Source organism: Anticarsia gemmatalis, chromosome 3, assembly GCF_050436995.1.
Source record: "Anticarsia gemmatalis isolate Benzon Research Colony breed Stoneville strain chromosome 3, ilAntGemm2 primary, whole genome shotgun sequence".
NCBI classification, from domain to species: Eukaryota; Metazoa; Arthropoda; class Insecta; order Lepidoptera; family Erebidae; genus Anticarsia; species Anticarsia gemmatalis.
The window spans coordinates 4,927,819-4,948,648 of record NC_134747.1 but is presented as its reverse complement, the minus strand read 5'-3'; the positions used below and the strand labels follow the sequence as shown (position 1 = coordinate 4,948,648).

Genomic DNA, 20,830 nt, shown 5'->3' with positions numbered 1-20,830 from the left:
AATTTGAAATTTTCGTCCAAGCAAATTTTAGAAAATAGAAACAGCTCGTGTATTTGAACACAACTGATGCAATAGGTAGCTCTTCTTATTTATTCAGCTGAAATGGACCTCCAATTTTCGAAACCAAAAACTGCGTCGCTTACTGTTATTATTAATAAAAAAGAGAAAATCTTTTTAAATCTACACCTATCTGTATCAATGAACTATTAATTAAAACTTCTTACTATATTGATGAGTTTAACCAGGGCAATAAATGTTAAGTTAACGTGAACACGTCAACAGCAGACATCGATGTCGCAACTAATCGAAACACCACTGATTAAACTTATACGTTTGCAGTCGCGTGCAGATGTTTCCGTCGCGGCGAATTTAATATTGATAGCGGAGGTTGCTCCGTCCCAAGCGCGCTGCAAAGCGACAGCCGACGTGTTTACGATACGTGACATCTTGCAACTGGTGGCTGTACGCAAACACTCGCGAATCAACCCACCAACACTATTAACGTTCTAATAGACATCCCCAGAGAAATAATTCAAATGTGCGGTCGATCCTAAAATTCCACCTCGTACCCTTCACTCAAACGTACATCTTGACATGCCAACTTTCATAAATATCAAAGCAGCCTTCCCGAAAACAATTTCTTGGGAATCCAGCGGAGGCGTTCACACGTCGCTCCCGTTGCCGGTGGCTAACACAATTTTATTCGCGCATAAAAAACGAGCTCATCATGCAAACGCCAAAGTCGTGGGACGTGGCTCGCTCCCGCGGTAAAACAATTTATCTGCATCGACGGCATTACGAGCGGTGCGCCGTGAATAAAATATGTCGCCGGCTCCCGGCTGTCAGTCCGACCAAGACGTTGTCTGTGAGTCTGTCCGTCAGCGTCAGGGGTGCCCACGCCTCGCGCTACATGTTACCGCTCCATCTGACAACTCTATACCACGATACACACTCTTTTACGACAGCCTTCACAGTGTTTTGGCATTTATACAAACAGAAAAATTGTTGAAGAAACAGAGTCGCGTATCCTTTTAAATAAGACTATTCCATCGGTATTTGCCTTCAAAGTGTTAATTTAGTTATACAGGAAGTAGGCAATAAAATTAAAATGTATGATAAATGACTTATCCACTTATTTATCAGGGTCATAAAACTGTGGGAATATCTACATTTAAATCGTGTTTAATTAATTACACTTGGAAAATAAATGTGGAACTGTTTGCTATTATTATGTTTCAAATTCTATTTAAAATTTTAGTATTTTATTCATATATTTTTTTAAACCGGTAACTACCTATCAATGATATAAATTTAATTTACAGATACGTACAATAAGTTAATAATTTACATATTTATGGTGTATTCATAACCTTTTCATGATTTTAAAACAAAAGCTTAGAGAAATGTGTTATATCAATAGTTACAATCAAGAACTATGTTACTAAACATTTACAAAATATACAAACTTAAATGTGTTCTATAATCTATATCTTTAGCTATAAATGTACGTAAACTTAATAATGAAAACAAAACAAAATTCCTTTTATCATTCCAAATAGCAAGTTTAATAATTGACATATACAAAAAAAGTTTATAAAAACATATTTTCATACAATTATTGTATTTTTCTGTCTGCCAGTCGCAACCCTGTGATAAAATTTGTCGGGGGAAGAGCGACGGCTCCAAGAATTAGGTCCTCATCGTGTTGTCGCTCACTTGTTCGTGAGATGACGAGTGGGCCAGCGGCACGTGTTGTGCAGGTATACTATGAAGGATGGACCCGCGGGACAAATGCTGATCAAATTATTAGCTTACGGCGTATGACACGGAAATGGGAGTATAAGTGACAATTTACGCAAGTCATTTATTAGTAATGGTTGTGTAAGAATATTTTTGGAATAGTATTTTTCCTTATTTATTGAATAATAGGGTAATATAAGTTATTGAATAACTTAGTGGATTTTTTAAACTATAAGTATCTACTATGAAGTTAAGATTTCCTGTATCGAACGTCTCTAAAGTTCAACATCAATAAATATCAAGAAAAGCTCTCAAATTCACATTCGTTTATGGATGAGCCACAGTTAAAATCTTTAATAAACTACGTTTGAAAAGAAAAAGAAAATTGCATACAATAAAAACTGAAAAAACAAAGCTTAAATCTAAAATCACGCAACATACGCACGCACCTGACGCCACAGTTTGCCAACCTCATTACATCTAAATTGAATACTACTCGAATAAACCGTAATAATTTCCCCTCAGCAAAGTTAAATCATAAAAATTCCACGTTAAATGTATGACAAGTGTATTTTCCGTTCGATTGCTTCGCCACTGGAATGTCAATCGGGTCTACTTAGCATTCCGAGGTGCGGGCGGTTCGCGTGGCGGGTGCGCGGCGGCTGCGGTGCGGCGACGTCGAGCTGCGACTAAAATAAACTTGTAGAATGGCGCCTCGTTAACGTATTAGCGAGTTAAAGGGGATTGTGCATCGAGTAAGGGTTGCCATAGCTTTGAAGAAATTGTGTGGGTGGTGTTCAGGTTTACGAACAATGTTTTCGCTGTTGCGATTCAACTGATTATGGCATCTTGTTATTTTGATATTTCTTTGATGTGGTCTGTGATCGTGGTTTGCGTGTTTTAGTAAAGAAATAAATATTGGGAACTAGGTATTTGTTAATAATAATATTTTCACAAAAGACACATGTTTAAGAAGCAGATGAGTTAATGCCGGAGTGTGTGTGTTCTGTGCAGCAGTGAGACGGTAGACTGACACGATCAGCAACAAGTCACGCACAGGACCGATCTTTACTCCTCCAAGCACAATCATCAACTTAAATACTCTGAGCAATCACTGATTTTTTTCCATCGAAAAACTTAATCGACCTATATACTATTCTAAACAGTAGATAGATACTGGAGGAATTTGTTAAGCTCACACAATAACTTCATGTTTCAGCAATAGATACACACGTAGTAACTGATACAAAATTCAGCTGGTGAAAACATCGTAGTCTCTAAACTGCAAGCCCATCTATACCTCGAGTACCCGATCAAGACAAAACTCGGTGTGAATTTGAACATTTCGAGCGGTTTGAATATTGATAAAATAAATATTGAAGCACGTGACCGAGAGCCCCGAGAGCTCCGGAGTGAAGTCAGACCCGGTGTTTGCCTCCAACTCGTTCTACGCCTCATTGATTCACTGTCTTTGTTGAATTTTACAATAGAATTATGTAGTATTAGGTGTTCTAGCGGAGTTATATACATAAGCGAATATTTCAGACGACAATTATTAAATTATGTGTTATTTTTGGTACCAGTATTTTAATTGAATTAGGTTGCAATATCAAAATTCGCACTATTGAGCAGTTGTATTTTTCGCAATAGTTTTTAATTTAATAAGAAGAAACTAAAGTTAAGCAAACAAAACTCATGTCTAAAAAATGTTTGTGGTATACAAGGAGCTTTCTGAGGCGGATTTGAATCCTCCTTAAGAACAAAAGCGCGTGTCGTATGTTCGGATGTTACTAGAAGTCTATGATTTCAAAGCTTGTAAAACAGCTATCGGATGCAACCAAAATTGTAGACAACACAAACATCTTCAGTTCACGTGCTCTCACAATGCAACACGCGTCAAAGACTCGCACTATCCACCCACAAAGGTACGTGGCGTATTATTCTAAAATCTCCAGATATTTGGAATGAGACGGTCTGTTTGTCGAAGCGAGAAATCCCTTCCTATCGTGGCCGGCTAAGCAAACGGATATTCAGTTTGAACATTACTTATTGGTGACGGACGCACCGGCTGTGATCCGTGAAAGGACTCGTCCGACATCGGAAACATTTTGTCTTCAAATCCCTTCACATTTCATTTGTCTTGCGACGTGTTACCTTCGTCGCTGTGATTTTAGACTTGCTTCACTGAGTTCAGTCTTGTTTGTAGATTCGTGATGCCTAAGGGATTAAACAAGTTTGGTTGCTTTAGTTTATAAGGTACTACGCGGAGAGGACTAACGAAATTGTACTTATGAAACTTAAATATTTTAATGATAAACTAATAACGTATTTAAAATTAGCATATTTATAAGTTTTATATTAAAACATGTTAGCAATTTGAAATAGGTGAGATCGTATATGAATTTACAAACAAGTTTTCAAACTTTAACATTAGTCAAGAGGCTTTTTCATTTGTCCGGTCATTCGTAGAGTCTGAATTCTGAAACCTGAGCTTCTATGTATGTTATGTTATTAATTTAATCTTTAGAAAGTTTAAAACATGTTTGAAGCATCACTTATTGACTAAAACCTTATTAAATTTAAATTATATGTTTAAAGCGAAATTCAGTCCCTCTCATTTCAGTCTTCAGCAACAAAGTTTCTTACAGTAGATAAAAGCTTTGCAAACCTTTGGTCATACAATATGGTTCAGGAATAAATTTACACGAGTATTTAATTAATTAATAACTAGCATAATGTCAAAAAATACTTTTGTAATTCAAAGTTGTGATTAAATCTGAACTGACTCTTTTTTGCCACAATTAGATAAATGCAATATTTTCAATACAATTTTTTCTTGTTTTCAATAAAGTACATAGTTTCCGCGGGCCATATGCTCGGAACAGTAGTAAGACACAATGTTATAGGTTAATTATATTATTAATTACTAATTCACGTTGTCGGTAACGAAAATTAACGAAAATCTGTCTCGATGTGAATTGATTTCTTTTGAAAGCTGTAACCATAGTCATAGCACCAACTTAACGCAACTGTCAAATGGCGACTACAATCATTGCAATTTAGAGTAAATTGCAACATATTTCATGGAAAAAGAAGCCATTGAACCTTTTCTAGCTAAATTCACCAACTTTATTACTTTGCAAATTATCGTCCAACCTACAAGTTTGCGGGTACGTGCTATTATGCTTTCGAGTAAGATATTATTTAAATTTTTTCTAGCCAAACATGCCGTTACTGAATATGGCCGACGTTACTATTCAAATATAAATTCAAGAAACATATTAAGAACTATAGTCGCTCTCTGACTAAATCACCTTTAGATTATAATGTATCTGTATTTAAATAAGCAATAGATGGACTCCAATTAGTAGAGTAATATTTCATAGGATTACTTTATTTGGGATGTAAGCCCGAGGCGATTAGACCACCCACAGACCAGAGACAACTGAAGACAAAATCATGTTGTTTTGATTCTAAAATAGTTTGAAATGTCTATTGAAGACGGATTTTTTTATATATCAATATTGAAAATGTAATTGTTGGACATAGTTACTAGGTTTATCTCTAGGTTGTCTAGATCACGATTATATTTTTTTACTAATATTATAAGGACGTTTCTATTTGTTTGTTACGGATTATGTAAGAAATTGACGATTCGATAAATAATGTTTTACATGAAAGTTAGATTATTTTTTCAAGTTCAATATTAAACATTATACACAATAATAATCACGGTTTATTAATTACCAAATAAAAGAGGGCTTGTGCCTCGCCCTGAATCCAGGAAGAAGAGTTTTTCTTCGCCTTTAAAGCAAGTGTTAACTAAACATTTCAATACATACGTAACTTAAAGATTTTGGTGTGTTGCCTTACGTTTGAAACGTTGACCAGTTCCACGCAGAAACGAATGCTTATTTCAATATTATACCACTAGACAACCATTGTTATCCTGCAACTACCTATTTATTACAGCTTTTTTTACCTTAGTTACTTATATTTTGCCGCAAAAGGAGCTGAGTGCGCGTGAAAAAGTTGTCATCCAAAAACTCTAGATTATTAGTTTCGATATTTAAAGCTAAAAAATACAAACAAACAAGTTTAGGTTATTGAAATTATAAGCGATGTTCTTTGTCATAAATCTTTATTGGGTCGTGTACCTATTTGATTCAAAGAATTTAGTTTATTTTACTTAGACTAGCCTTAATAGAACTAGATATCTTTTCTAGTTACCTATTTACAGAGAAAACATTAAAAAATATATGCAACTATAGATTTTTCCCGTAAGGTCGAGATTAAGATATACAAATACATAAAGTAGACAGAATGTAGGTAGTATCAGCAATATCCAAAACTGTTTCTACGGCTCTGTATTTATTTTGTCATTATCTTAGGAAAATATAGAAAAGGAGCATGTGAGAAACAATATATTTTCTTTCTTTATGTGTGTATTGTGTTTATTTAAAAAAAAAAAAAAAAAAGTGTTTATTTAAGTATAGTTAAAATCATACCTGATCTTAACTATATTAAAATAAACTACTCTTCAATTCAGAAAATATTTAATGGGAGCAACACATCATGGTGTCTTGAACTTATTTTGTTAGATGTTTCGTTTTTCTTTCCTATTCATTTGCTATTCTGTCGGTTACTTCATGTGCACCTTTCATTAAAGGTAATAGTGGAGGTTTGTATCAATATTAGATATATTAAGCTTAAATTAGCAAGTCCGGCGTGGAATATCTGTGACTAAATTTAACTTAGTAACTAGGTACAAGGTGAAATTGTGATAGAAATACATACTAGTATCTTAGTTATCATACTCTAATTATCTGATGAATATTGGGCTGAATATCTGTAGTTCAGAAACTATTAACTAGTCTCCACATCGGAGTTTAACACGACAAATAGAGCACACTCATTCGATTATAACAAGCGGTTTAGTTGGAATCCAGGACAACGGTTTGGGATATCATCGACAGTTTTGTATGAGGTTTCGCTAATCGCCCATGCAGCGGCCAATTTCGGCGTGAATGATCCGCCGGCGGGAGCTTTTGTGCCTTGTCCTCGATTCTAATTGAAACTATTTTGGACGCAGGACAATGCAGCATTGTCCGCGTGTCCGGCGGTGTTTGCCGCCTTTATTAATTCAGGTGGGCGTGGCGGCGAGTGGGCGGGCCGGCGGGCGGGGCGTGTTCGCGACCGCCCATTGCGCGACGTCGCCGCGCGCGCCGCGCCGACATTCACCGACAGTCGGTCTGTTGACGCCGCGGCTGACGCTCATCTTTGCGCTCACAGGGGAACAACTTTTCAACATCGCTTACGTCGTCAGATGCTCCACTAACTTGTAAACTCACTTTGGTCGTAACCCCTTGGCCTGTAAGAGTAGAGACACTATCTAGAGACTAAGGTGCGGTGTGCTCCGTGTGTGCCGGTGGCCGTCAGCACTGCTGCGGCTTCGCACGTGCTTTTGACAGTTGCCGCACGGCCCCACACGCACGCCAAGTAAGTTCAAACACGGAAAATAATGTAATTAGTATTAAGACTACGACTATACTGGTGTACAAGACTTTTTATATTTTTATTTGAAATACAAAACTTTTTATAAGTTTTAACAACTTTACTAAAGTGCAATTTTAATTACAATATTTCATTTGAATCACGGAAAAAGTGGGAAAGCGCTTATAATATAATTTAAACCATGGTAATTACCTACATATTTTTGAAAAGGATTAATTTGGATTTAATAAGCTAAGTACCTGGACACACGCTGCTCTACAAAACTGTTCAAAAACTGCTGAAAATAATTATTTCTGTCCACATGAAATCTTTCAAACTTTCTTTTTAATTTTCATAGTTTGTGAAATTATTTTAATTCTATTGTAGCTGCAACTTGAAATAGATTTTAAAGGATTTATTCTTACTTAAAAATAAGGCTTTATTTGATGCAATGAACAAAAATAAACTACACCTGTGCGCCCATTACAAAAACTGGCAAAACAATACATCAAAAGTAAATGAGAAAACTCATCAAAAAGCACACGTCACGAAAATAATCCGGTAACAAATCGTATTGGGAACAAATCAGTCGTCACTGACTCTACAACTCTACTCTCGAGAGTAGAGTTTTTTCTGTCAGAGTATAAAAATGTCCGCCCGCCCAAACCGTGTTGTTCTCCCCCCGCGCACGCCCCCCCTCGCCCCCCTGAAATCATCGCGGCATCGCTGACAATGTCGAATCCGTTTTATTGCCGACGATCTTTTTATGGCAATTGGCGTGGATCGTTTTTCCATTTCGATTGGGGTGCTTTGTCGTTCTTGCGGTTTCTTTACGTTTTTTGTTAAGAAAATGAATTTTTATTCGCTGTTTTCTTTGCAGTAGTGCGTGGGAGGATCTTTTAGTCTTATTTATTGTTTTGTAACTACCGATAAATTTATTATACCCATTCTATTCGGAATTTGTTATTTAAGAAAAAAAAGAGAGAAACTAATGTTTGTTTAGAGAAAATATATACTTCTTGTGCATGTTTATTATATAATTCAAAATTCTACGGCAATAAGCGTTTCCCAAAATTATAGTCTTAAGTTATTATTGTCCTCCTCTAGAAAATAAAACAATCGAACTGAGGACCACCGAGCGAGTGAAGTGTGAGTTGAGAGTGACAGATTTAATTCCTTGAGACACTTTAGGAACTATTTGAATATGGGAGTATTTTATTCATTTTTTCCCCTATAATCGTAACGTAACCTCTCATAAAAAAACAGGCACATTAAAAAAACCTGTTTAAAAAAATATGCATTGATTTTTTTATCTACCCATGCCGTCGTAAAGACAATATATTGAAATAAAAAAATAGATTTGTAGAAAATTTATTTATTTTTTATTTTAATTTGGATACAGAAACGTCTGGGTACAATTTAAATTTATTCCGTACCTATTGATCGTAAGAATATAAAAGAAGGCTAGTCAATATGTTAAAAACTTATTTTCGATAAAATAATTACAGTTATTCGTATTCCATAGTAATTTCTGGACAAAAAAGAACTAAAAAATACTCTTTATCACATATTAACCTAAATAAAAAAAATGTAATTTAATCCCTTTACTATAATCGTATTATCAAATTCAATTAAAAAAGTAAAACGTAACAGCGTTTTACAGGTTTTGTAAAAAAATTAGTTTGAAAGTTACGGCAACGTGTTACAGAGGCGATGAAAACAAATGCATTTTCAGGAAAGTCATTACGCGCTTTGCCACCCCTGAAAAAACTACCATATACTAATAGAATATGAATTTATACATCGACTTTTTATTATTATCTAATTCAAAATAAATTAGGTAATAAAAAAAAGTTTACTATGATAAGTATTAATAAATCTAATAAAAAATATGGAAACAATATACAAGTCAAATATTTAAAATTATATTTTAATTTCGATGTTTCTTTTTTAATATATTGCTATATAAATTAAATTAAATGAAAGACAACAAAAATGACTATGTATTGTTTAAATCGTTAAGATTGTTTTTTAATAATATGTGTGGTTCAGATATTAAGCTGACAGCTACATACATAAAATTCGTATTTTTATTCTTGAAAGGAAAAAAAACTGTTATATCATACTCAGCAGACTTTTATGAGTTTATTATTGAAAGTGATAAAAAAATAAAATAAACTCGTATAAAAAGTTTTAACATGAGCAATAAATAGTTTGTTTATTTTAGTATAAAAAAAAGTAAAAATACAATTGCGATTAACTAATATAATGACTACTTAGGGCACATAGTATCATTTTTTAACCGATAAATTTTAGTTTATGGCAATTAAATTCAAAACATCCTACTTTAAAATAAAATGTTTTTTAACCTATTACTTGTCCACTGCTGGGCAAGGATCTCCTCGCGAAATTAAGGAAGGAGTTAGGCTTTGAGTCCTCCAAGCTTGCCAAAATTCCAAAAAGAGTTTTAATACTTCTAAATACTATTTCTGCAATCAAAAACGTTAAAAAAGCTTAAAATTACATAACGTGTTTTATATATTATATCTGTAATGAAAACCCAACGTCAAACAATCTTACATAGAACACAAGATCTTAATTCCCGTATAATATTAGAAAACTCCACTAAACTAAGGGAAAGTGTAATCTGCACAGAGTAAGGAGGCACTCCTTAACAAGTATCATTATTTAGTCACACGTACGATAATGACGCGCCACGCTCACCAACTGCTGAGCACTAATTAAATACTTACTAACACTTGCATTATCTACTCATACTCTTTACTTATAGAATACCTTTACAAATATATGCTTGAATGTAGATGAAGTAAAAGAAAATTGTATGAGAGATATTAAAAATAAAATATTTTGTTCTATATGAAAGTTTTTCGTAACACCGAAAACCAAAAGAAAAATTATGAAAGATAGCAAATAAGTTTAAAATTAAGAAAAACAAAGGCTTATAATAATAGGATAGTAAAGACGAATAAAACGAAACTATGTATGTATAGATTCAGCAATCGAAAGTGTCAATAAAATCCAGTCCTTAAACAACGAATGCCGCCCAACATCCGGATTTCCGAAAATCCGTGCAATAAAAATGCATGTATGACAAATAAATTAAGATAACAGTCGGTGGGAGCGATATCGCGCGCTATAATGAGGCGACCGCGATGCGATAACGATCCGCCACCGCTCCGCGCCGCACGGATTAGGGAGATGCCACACACATATTGTGCGTCCGCACCGAACCCGTGCGTTTAGCCAGGCTTAGCCAATTGGGTAATAAACGTATCGGTTATTTTAATTTGCAATAAAGAGAGATTCAAATTCTGATATCTCAATAATAAAGCGCTGTTTCTATACTTAAAATTTTAATAGACACAATAAAAATATGATTCATTTTTAATGCCTATTATAAAACATATTTTTATGTCTCAACTCTCCTAATTATCGTAGTGAAACATACCAACAGTGTCGAAACTTATCTACTCGAATCAGTTTCCTGTCGTAAAAACTTTAACATAACACAAATTAATGTTGATTGATCTAGATCTCATTTTCAATTTATTGAGCATCTGTTTGGTAATTTGGAGCGGCTCGCGATACCATCTAGTGACAACTATATGAGCCAATAACTTCAGTAGATTAGAGCTTAAAATGAAGCTCGGTTATGACACGGGCCGTCTGTATCGAGGTCGGACGCGGCGCGATAAATATTTATGTGTTTACATGTTGTTAGCTTCAACTGGATCGCTAGCGTTGATGGCTTCATAAATGATATTTCACTCGCGGGATTATCGTTATGTGTTAATCGACCATGTTTGTTTTTCTCTTTTATTTTATTTTAATCCCGAACACTCGGTAATATTGAATTAATTACACAGATGGACGATAAATTAATTAAATGGACCAAGACTGCATTCAAGTTTAGCATTTATGTTGAAATCGTCTCTACTTAAAATTTAAAAGCTATTTTCAGTGCCACGGCACATTATCTAGACTTTGTTGGATCTTAAGAATTTCAATTAGATACAATAGGAAGAAAACTATTTATAATAAAGGAACAATTTTTCTAGAGGTCGTTGCGAGAGACAACGGTATCAAATCTGCAGAAAGAATTCATTTATAACTAGAGAGAGATACCTGCTATCACGAAGTATAGTTTCCGAGTAACAAGCGAACGCGAAAGGATTCAGCGGTCGCATTAAAAACAGATGAGGTTTAAAAAGCAGGGCCCGTAAATGATGCTAAATGATCGTCGCGAACAGGCGGGCGACACGCTCCACGGGGAAACGCTTGTTCAAATAATTTTATAGATACTTTGTTAGATTCTCGATTAAAAGTAAAACACAGTGATTATTTGTTAATAAAACAAAAAATGTTACGTTTTATAGCATTTAAAACATTTGGTTGTTGAATAGTTTTTGTGAGTTTTCCCCTTATACTTACATTATTTAAACAAACTTTTTACTTATAATGCCATGATAAAATTGTCTTAAAAATGAAAACTGTATTTTCATTGATTCAACTATTAATATAGATTATCATTGGAATTATTACGATATTTTAGACCTGCGAACGTTCTGAACTTTCAAATAAATCAATCCGTATTTTTTCACTTTTTACGAATTCAAATCTCCCAAATCAAGTATCAAACTTCAATCAACAAAACTAAACCAAAATTCAATTCAAAATCATCAAAATTCAAAACAATTTTCACGAAAAACAGCTAAAAATCTATCATTGAACAACAAAATGCGTGCGGGCGTTTCGGCCGTCGGTGTGCACCGCTAGCACGGCCGATTGGTTTAGTTAGCAGTGAGCGTCGCGCCTCATTTGCTTGCCGCTTGCCGCACCGCGCCGCACCGCACCGACTTTGTTATCACTCTTTTCATTCCAACACCGTCCTAACTATCCGTTCAAGTGATAAATCGGTTTCATAAAACTTTATGATATTTTATGCACTTGATTTTGTATTTTATCACCGCGTGCCTCATTTGCAGGACATTTATGACGGACGTTATAGTAAGCAGGCATTGTAATCATGTAAATACTTAATTTGTTTAAAACATTGTTGTTAAAGTTTTAAAATGTTGTATTTTAAACGAACTTAATGTTTCAAATATGACCTAACTAGCTGACCCGTGCGGCTCCGCTCGCGTGAATAATTAGTAGTAGCTTAATTATTCCTTAACTACAAAATATGCTTTTTTTCACGAAAAATATTCTCAAAATTATTTATATCTCATATAACTCGCGCTAAAACATATCCGCCATTAAAACTGTTGCCATGACAACGGAATTTTGTTAATTCTTATTTATTATAATATTGATTATTCGCGACTTCGGTGGCGAAACCTGATTTTTCCCGGGAAATGCGTCATTTTCCCGGGGTAAAAAGTAGCCTATGTCCTTTCTCGGGTATCAAACTATCTCCATACCAAATTTCATGCAAATTGGTTCAGTAGTTTAGGCGTGATTGAGTAGCAGACAGACAGACAGACAGACAGAGTTACTTTCGCATTTATAATATTATAGTATGGATATCACGCTACTATCGCAGGTTTTTAAGTAATAAATATGATCTCAAGTATTTTTTTTAAATGAACCTTTATTTTAAAAATGATTAACTTTTGTGTGTTCGTGTTAAGACATTTGAAGTAACAAGATTGTGCAATAACGATCCGTAATAAAAAAATAATTAAATAGAGATATTTTTAGAATAATGATGCCTACAAACTAATGAACTAAGTCAAGCCGTTGAGAGTCTCATTTAAAGCTAACGGAAAGAAATAACAACATACATTAAAAGCTGCAACTTTAGAAATAAATAAAGTTTAATTATAACGTAGAATTAAATATCTAAACCCTTTGAAATTGTGAGAACGGAGAAAAAGTAGAGAAAGGGCATCGGTTGAGCGCCCAACAGGTTGACGACGGACTTTTAATGATCCCTTAATGATTGAGCCGCGGGCGACACGATGCGTTTCACCCTGATAATGTACATATACCCTTATACCTACGCCGTACAGCTAGGTAGAGTAGGTAGTGTACTCTATCGCATAGAGCTATAGTGATTGTAGTGCATTGTGCAGGCATAATGCCGGCTTTATGGAACACTATTAAACCAGCTCTCCTAGTGTTCGGTATCTAGCGGTTAGACGTTATCGAAATTAATTTTGAATGTCTAGTTTGTGTGGATTTGGAATATTATTTCGAATTAGTAACTATTTTTATTTTGTTGCACATTTGTGTTACTTTTAGATTTAGTTTAATTTTAACGAAGTTCAACAAAGTAAAAAAAACGGTGGACTTGGAATCACGGCAAATATTTAAAAATACTTCCAAAGGGAGACTAAACTAACACATCTCAGTTTTAACAACTTATGTGAACAAATCCAGCCTGTTTTATTAATACATTTAATAACCATACAAGTTTTTTTATGTTACCAATTATTTACTAATGTAAATAATTTAACAAGATCTTTATCATACAAATTGGATTTCCATAAAAATCATAGGTATATTTGATCAGGATATCTTTTGTATTAAACATTATATCAATAACATAGTCGTTAGTAGTAAAAATTATTCCAACAACAAAAATATTTCTCCTTAATTACAACCAAATAATCTAAAAACAAAATCACATTACTCTAGTGTAGATCGTGCACCGAAACCTTCCGAATAACACAGAAAGTAGATGTTGATCAGAGAGCGTATTAATTTGTTAAGGCGTGTGCAAACACCGGGGGTGACACGAGAGCCCGTCGTTAAGCGACATTAATGATTTCTTAATGATTGAGTCCACGGCTGTACCCGCTCCACCGGCTTTACGGCCCGCCACGAAAAACATTCGGAAAATCACTTCGCTTGGACCGACTTTTTTCGTTTTCTTTTTTATTTGTAAGTCGGTTTGTGGTTATAATTATGATTGATTTTTTTTTCAAAATATCAGTTGTGATTTGAACAGATAGAGCATAAGACTATTTTTGGTAAGGTTTCGTAGTAGCAAAATAGTAACTTTTATCAGTATTTTTGGAGATTTTTAATGATTGCGTCCTCGGTTCTACCCGCTCTACCAGCTTTACGGCCCGCCACGAAAATCATTTTTTAGATATAGTATAAGACTATTTTAAGTTAGATTTACGGTCTTTAAAATAGTACCTTTTGTCAGTGTTCTTGGAGAACTCTACAACAATATAAGAGTCATAATTTACAGAAGTTCAGAATTGAGAATATTCAAACCTGTCAATTTTTTTCTGAGATAGGTAAATAAGATGAACGTGTGTATGTCCCCTGAAAAAGTAAGAGTTGATTATTGTTTCTCTATAAAAAAAAAAACAAATTTAATTGTAATGCGAGTTCAGTGTTTTCACATTGTATGGGTGGCGGATGTACTATCGAATTACTTGGTGGGCGCTCTAGTACGTGCGGCGTGCCTGTGCCGGCGGCGGCCCATTAAAAATAATCGATGCTTGCGAAAATATCGAGGGCTTTCCACTAATGACATCGCGCGGGAAAACAAAGCGCGCCGGCTCACAGCCGAGCAACGAGCACCGAGCACCGACTCTAACTCCGCTCCGATTCAAATACGGCCTAAGGATGTGTGACGCGGTCTTAAGCCGTTCACGGGACTTTTGAGTCCTAAGAACTCGCTCCACTCATTTATACACCGCCGGCTTTAGTACCCTCCGACACGCGTCGATGCCAAACACACCACTTTTATGTTTCCTTCCTGCTACAAACTGTCAATAAATGAACACTAATAAAATATTTTCTACCAATAAAACATCTACAAATGTAAACATAACAGGTGAATTCCAAAATTTTAACGGCATTCAAAAATATAACGCGATTTTACGAGTACAATAACGTCGGTAACCGAAGTTTATTTCCCGAATTTGGTGTTTAATAGGTTAATTCACGTGGAAGATGTTTGTGGAGCGGCGAGCACTGAGCCCGAGCACGCCCGCCTTGTTTTTCTTACAAATGAAATTATTGCGCGAATAAAATATTTTACTGTCTGTCAATTTGGCATGTACGTCAGGCTGGCCCGGCCCCATGGAATTTAATAATGAGATTGTTATCAATCCAATGTACCCGGGTATACTAATATATGTAACACCTTCATTTTCAATGTAACTCTTTTTAAAAGAAATTACGTGCACTTCTTAGTGGCCGGGCCAGCCTGACGTTTTCAGCCCGGCCACCTTGTTTCCCACTAATCTACAAAAAATACTGGCAATATTGTGCTACAGATGAAATGTACCCTATAATTTATGCATATGTAACACAAAATCGAATCCTAAAATGCAATAGCATACGAAATATTAGCGGTTGCAGGTGGCCGGGCTGAAATTATTTCGTTAATATAAAACAGTAAAACTGCAACACCTACCAAAAACTAATACCAGTACATAATGAGATATAGAGATATAGAATACATGTAACGCTTTCATTTTAAATTATAATACATATTTAGAAAGAATAATCACTTGAAATTATATTTCAGCCCGGCCACCTAAAAGCGGTAATATTCCCTAAAATCTTATGCCAATTTGTACAGTAAAACCTGATACAGCTATGAAATGAAAGTTACATTCGTTTCGTTTTAGTCGTATACCTTTAAGCCTTCTGTTTGACTAGATTATCAAAATCTGAGAAACTTGCCGAAGAGTGACTATCATTTATTAACTAATTTCAGGACATTTGGTTTGTTGAGTGAAACAAAATTGGTAATTGTCATATTTTTTTAATAATCATTTTTGAAATTAGTTAGACAACATTTGTACTTATATTAATTAGGTACTATAACAATTGTTAATTATAAATAATGTAAAAAAAGGTTACACATTGATAATAACACAGTTATCAAAAAATTATAGTAATATCAATATTACCTTAACATCGAACATTCATTCATTCAGAATATTAGAAGATAATTTTTGGTTAAATACTTATTATACCTTGGTGAAAAATCACAGATTTTCATAATGATTTTTACATCAACTTTGAATTTAAAGTTTTGAAAACTTTCAATTAAAATTATGCTAATATAATTATTACAACAATTCTTAAATAAAGAGAGAACCATAGTTCTTTCAGTGGCAGCTAATGGAAATATAGCTATGTAGTATATATAATTTAACATAATATTAAAATCACAGCTAAAAATCACAATGTTAACTTGTATAATTAAACGTATGCTAATATAATAATCATTGCTTGACTAATTCAAATTTAAATATATTGCTTATTAGAATCGTTAAAAACGTACTAATCACTTGATTATGTTATTTAATCAAGCTAAAATGTACGTCAAGGAATGTAAAAATGTAATAATAACCAAAAATTATCTTCTAATATTCTGAATGAATGAATGTTCGATGTTAAGGTAATATTGATATTACTATAATTTTTTGATAACTGTGTTATTATCAATGTGTAACCTTTTTTTACATTATTTATAATTAACAATTGTTATAGTACCTAATTAATATAAGTACAAATGTTGTCTAACTAATTTCAAAAATGATTATTAAAAAAATATGACAATTACCAATTTTGTTTCACTCAACAAACCAAATGTCCTGAAATTAGTTAATAAATGATAGTCACTCTTCGGCAAGTTTCTCAGATTTTGATAATCTAGTCAAACAGAAGGCTTAAAGGTATACGACTAAAACGAAACGAATGTAACTTTCATTTCATAGCTGTATCAGGTTTTACTGTACAAATTGGCATAAGATTTTAGGGAATATTACCGCTTTTAGGTGGCCGGGCTGAAATATAATTTCAAGTGATTATTCTTTCTAAATATGTATTATAATTTAAAATGAAAGCGTTACATGTATTCTATATCTCTATATCTCATTATGTACTGGTATTAGTTTTTGGTAGGTGTTGCAGTTTTACTGTTTTATATTAACGAAATAATTTCAGCCCGGCCACCTGCAACCGCTAATATTTCGTATGCTATTGCATTTTAGGATTCGATTTTGTGTTACATATGCATAAATTATAGGGTACATTTCATCTGTAGCACAATATTGCCAGTATTTTTTGTAGATTAGTGGGAAACAAGGTGGCCGGGCTGAAAACGTCAGGCTGGCCCGGCCACTAAGAAGTGCACGTAATTTCTTTTAAAAAGAGTTACATTGAAAATGAAGGTGTTACATATATTAGTATACCCGGGTACATTGGATTGATAACAATCTCATTATTAAATTCCATGGGGCCGGGCCAGCCTGACGTACATAATTTGGCTGGTTCACTTCGTCGAAATGTTCCGCCAGATATTAAGCAGAGGTTAAAATTTTATTTGCACGGAGTTATTGCCCGAATGCCGGCGTCTCGGCGTGATGTTGTTGAATTCTTCGCGGTACATCGGCTCGTTCGTGGCCCATTATTGCTTGATGTAAGACAATACCTACAAATAAAATAAAATACTCACTCTTATTTATTGCTTCGTAGAATATCGAGAGGACTTTGTTCGCTAGAAGTGTCGTCGTGTAATAGATGATCAGCTTAACCAAATAATAAGATACTATCGATTCTACTTATATAGAACGAGCTACATATTATCTTTATTATAACAATACGACTGACAAACTTAGTAAGACTTACTTATACAAAAAATGAATAATAATTTAATTTCAATAAAATCAAAAACCTTTTTGACTGGTGCAATTGAGACAAAAAAGTTTACAGTTAAAAAAATACAGCTTTGCACTGTCCACTTTACGACGAAAAAATATCTGACTGGCTATTAAATAGTTAAAAATAAAAAACTAACTTTCTTTTAAATGGCATCTTAGTAACTTTTCGTCATTGAATGGCCAGTGCATTTAATTTTCTTTGAAAACTTTTTCATACATTTTACTTCTTTTCGCGTAAGGAGTCGCTCTGACGCATTAAATACTTATTGGTGATTTTTTGTTTTCTTAACAAGATTTTAATATTGTTTTTTATATAAAGTCGCAATTAATCCTTTTTTTATCCAAAAATTCCAATATTTTTAAAAGTATGAAAATGTTTCTACAAAAAATAAAAAAGGGAATTAGTACGCGCAGAGTTATTTCACAGAAGCACATACGTATCACTATTGCAGTGGCGAACAACGCGCATCGGATTGAATGAATCTGTGATACGAATGGAGTTGGACGCAACAAAGCTGATGTAATTGGTGCATTGTAGGCGGCCGCGGGCAGCCATCGTTAGCCTTTCTTTCGTAGACTCGGTTTTGTCCGGGCCCCGCGCTTGCTAATTAACTATGAAATTAATTGACGCGGCAAAGTTTCCGAGCGAAACTTGAATTAATTGGCACGTCCGACTTCAGCCTAATTAGGAGCCTGAGGCTTTTCAGTATCGCGCTCGTTGATGCCGTGAAAAACACACAAAAGTGTTGTGTATAGTTTGGATGCGCGCGAGATTTTCTCGCTCGAATCAAAATATGAAGCGAGTAATTGCGTGTGCTGGATATTATGTGCGCGATTTTTCGTTTGAACAGGCATTTACTCACGCCGTACTGTACTTATGTATTTTACACGCCTCTCCAAAAGGCTTCATAGAAATTATGAAATCGGTTTTTATTCACAGATTCGAGTCTGCACGCGTTGATCCTTTTGTTTACAGACTTAAATACTATACGGGGTTTTGTGTAGGAATGTGTGTAGATAATTAATTTATTAGTATTTTATTACGTAAGTGGTTTTGAATTTGTTGCTGAAGACAAAACACGGCAAAAGGTATATCGAAAACGCTTTGCTAATTTTAGTACACTTGAAGCAAGTTTAACACCGGAGAACGTGAGAAAGGTGATTATGTTTTTCACCATATATGTTTCAAATTAAAATCTTCAAAATGTAAACTGAGTGTTTGTTACGTAAACTTAAAGTTATCAATTAATCAAACAGGATGCAGATAAAACATCTCGTGAGGGCCGAGCTATGATTTGGCTCGCTTATAACAATAGCTATTATTTTAGTTTGCTTATTTTGAATTCCCACTGTTGCCTATCATTATTTATTTGTAAGTGCACAATATAAACACGGTTCGCATTGAAGGGCCGGCGAGCGGGGGGAAGGCTGTCCCGAGGCGAAGGAACCTCCATAATTAACATACATTATGAATTATCGAAAATGACCGAGTCGATAGGCCTAATTACACGTTACCGCGCGCCGTCGAGCTGGCCCCAAGTAATGAATAGCTTTGTATTTTATTAATACGTGTTGCCGACCTTTATTAGATATCTTTGTTGGGATGAATCATATATTATGAGCCCTATTACGTGTTAATTGGGTTTACGTGGCCGTGGCCATTTTGTTTTTTGTTTCTATTTTCAAAATTCAAATTAAGAGCGTCGTTCTCATTTTAAAATGGAGCATTTCGAAATTAATTTTTGTTGGTGTTGTTTTGTGGAAAATTAAATTTTATTCAGTTTTATTGAGATTAGGTTTATTATCGACATTAATAGTGATGGGATTTTAAAAATATGTGTTTTTACAATAATAATGTGTGTGTGTTATTGAAGGATAAGTTAGTATTTTGTTTATTTGTGTGAAGCCATAAACATCGTAACATCTTATTTTAAAAATAGTATGAGGATTTTAATTGAAGTTCAAAGCGATTCCTCGAAGTGTGTGCAAAGCTTAAGTTCCAAGTAAAACATTATGCAGTTCAATGATTTTAAAAGGAAGCATTAACAAATAAATAAATATTGGAAAACGTTCAATTCTGTTATAATACGAATATTTTTCGATACAAATTGATATTTCTGTTTGGTTATACCGGTGTGGTGTATAAGAGAGCGGAATAAGCCTGTTGGCGGTTTCGAGCCGATCGCACAAACTGAATGTTTCACATACATATACAAGTACATTGCGCCAGATGGGTGCTTTCCTGAAAAGTAGTTGTGAGATATCGTCAAAAAGATTTTCTTGAGACGTATCGTAAATACATATATGTATTATATTTCTTTGTAGTAAATACCTTTGATTTATATTAGTAAAATTATAATTTTTACTTATAAAACGCAGTTAATGAGAATATTATTTATAGTATTTTATTCGCTGTTACTTTTCCTTATTTTCAGAGCTAAGTCGGGTACAGAGTATCTTACTGTATCTAACGCATTTAGTCCACTGTGGTTAGGGTACTAGTAGATAGATTAGGTGTACAATATCTTAAAAAAACCTCGGCAATAATATAATTAAACAAATTAATATTAAAATGATTCTTCGAGCAAATGAGATCTTGAGCAAATCTTATTAGAATCTTGAGACGAAGATAAAAATTTAAATATATTAGTGTTGAATGTTGGTGGCAGTCATTACCAGGAGTGGTCGCAAGTCGCTGCGAGTGACCGCTAATGGCCGGCCGTTGCGGAATCGCCTCGTTACCTCAAGCCCATTGTGGATAAAGAGTTCTCCAACCGTTCGACACGTTCTTCCTTTAATATTCATAAAAATAACTGCCAACTTTCTATTTTCTACATTTAATTGTCCCGGCAGTGTGTGAGGATCAGGACGACGGTTCATTTGGCATCGGATGCGAATGCATTTTGTCGTGTAGAGGCGCAAGCTTAAAATAA

General features: G+C 34.3%; 1 protein-coding gene across 1 annotated transcript in view; it reads left to right on the top strand.

Moving 5' to 3' along the window:
- Positions 1-7,021: 7,021 nt before the first annotated feature.
- The window catches only part of LOC142987267 (LIM domain transcription factor LMO4), a 145,987-nt gene continuing 132,178 nt past the window's right edge, over positions 7,022-20,830 (top strand). The window contains exon 1 of the mRNA XM_076135921.1: positions 7,022-7,239. The gene's annotated coding sequence lies outside the window, so the exon portion shown is untranslated. The remainder of the gene's footprint in view (positions 7,240-20,830) is intronic.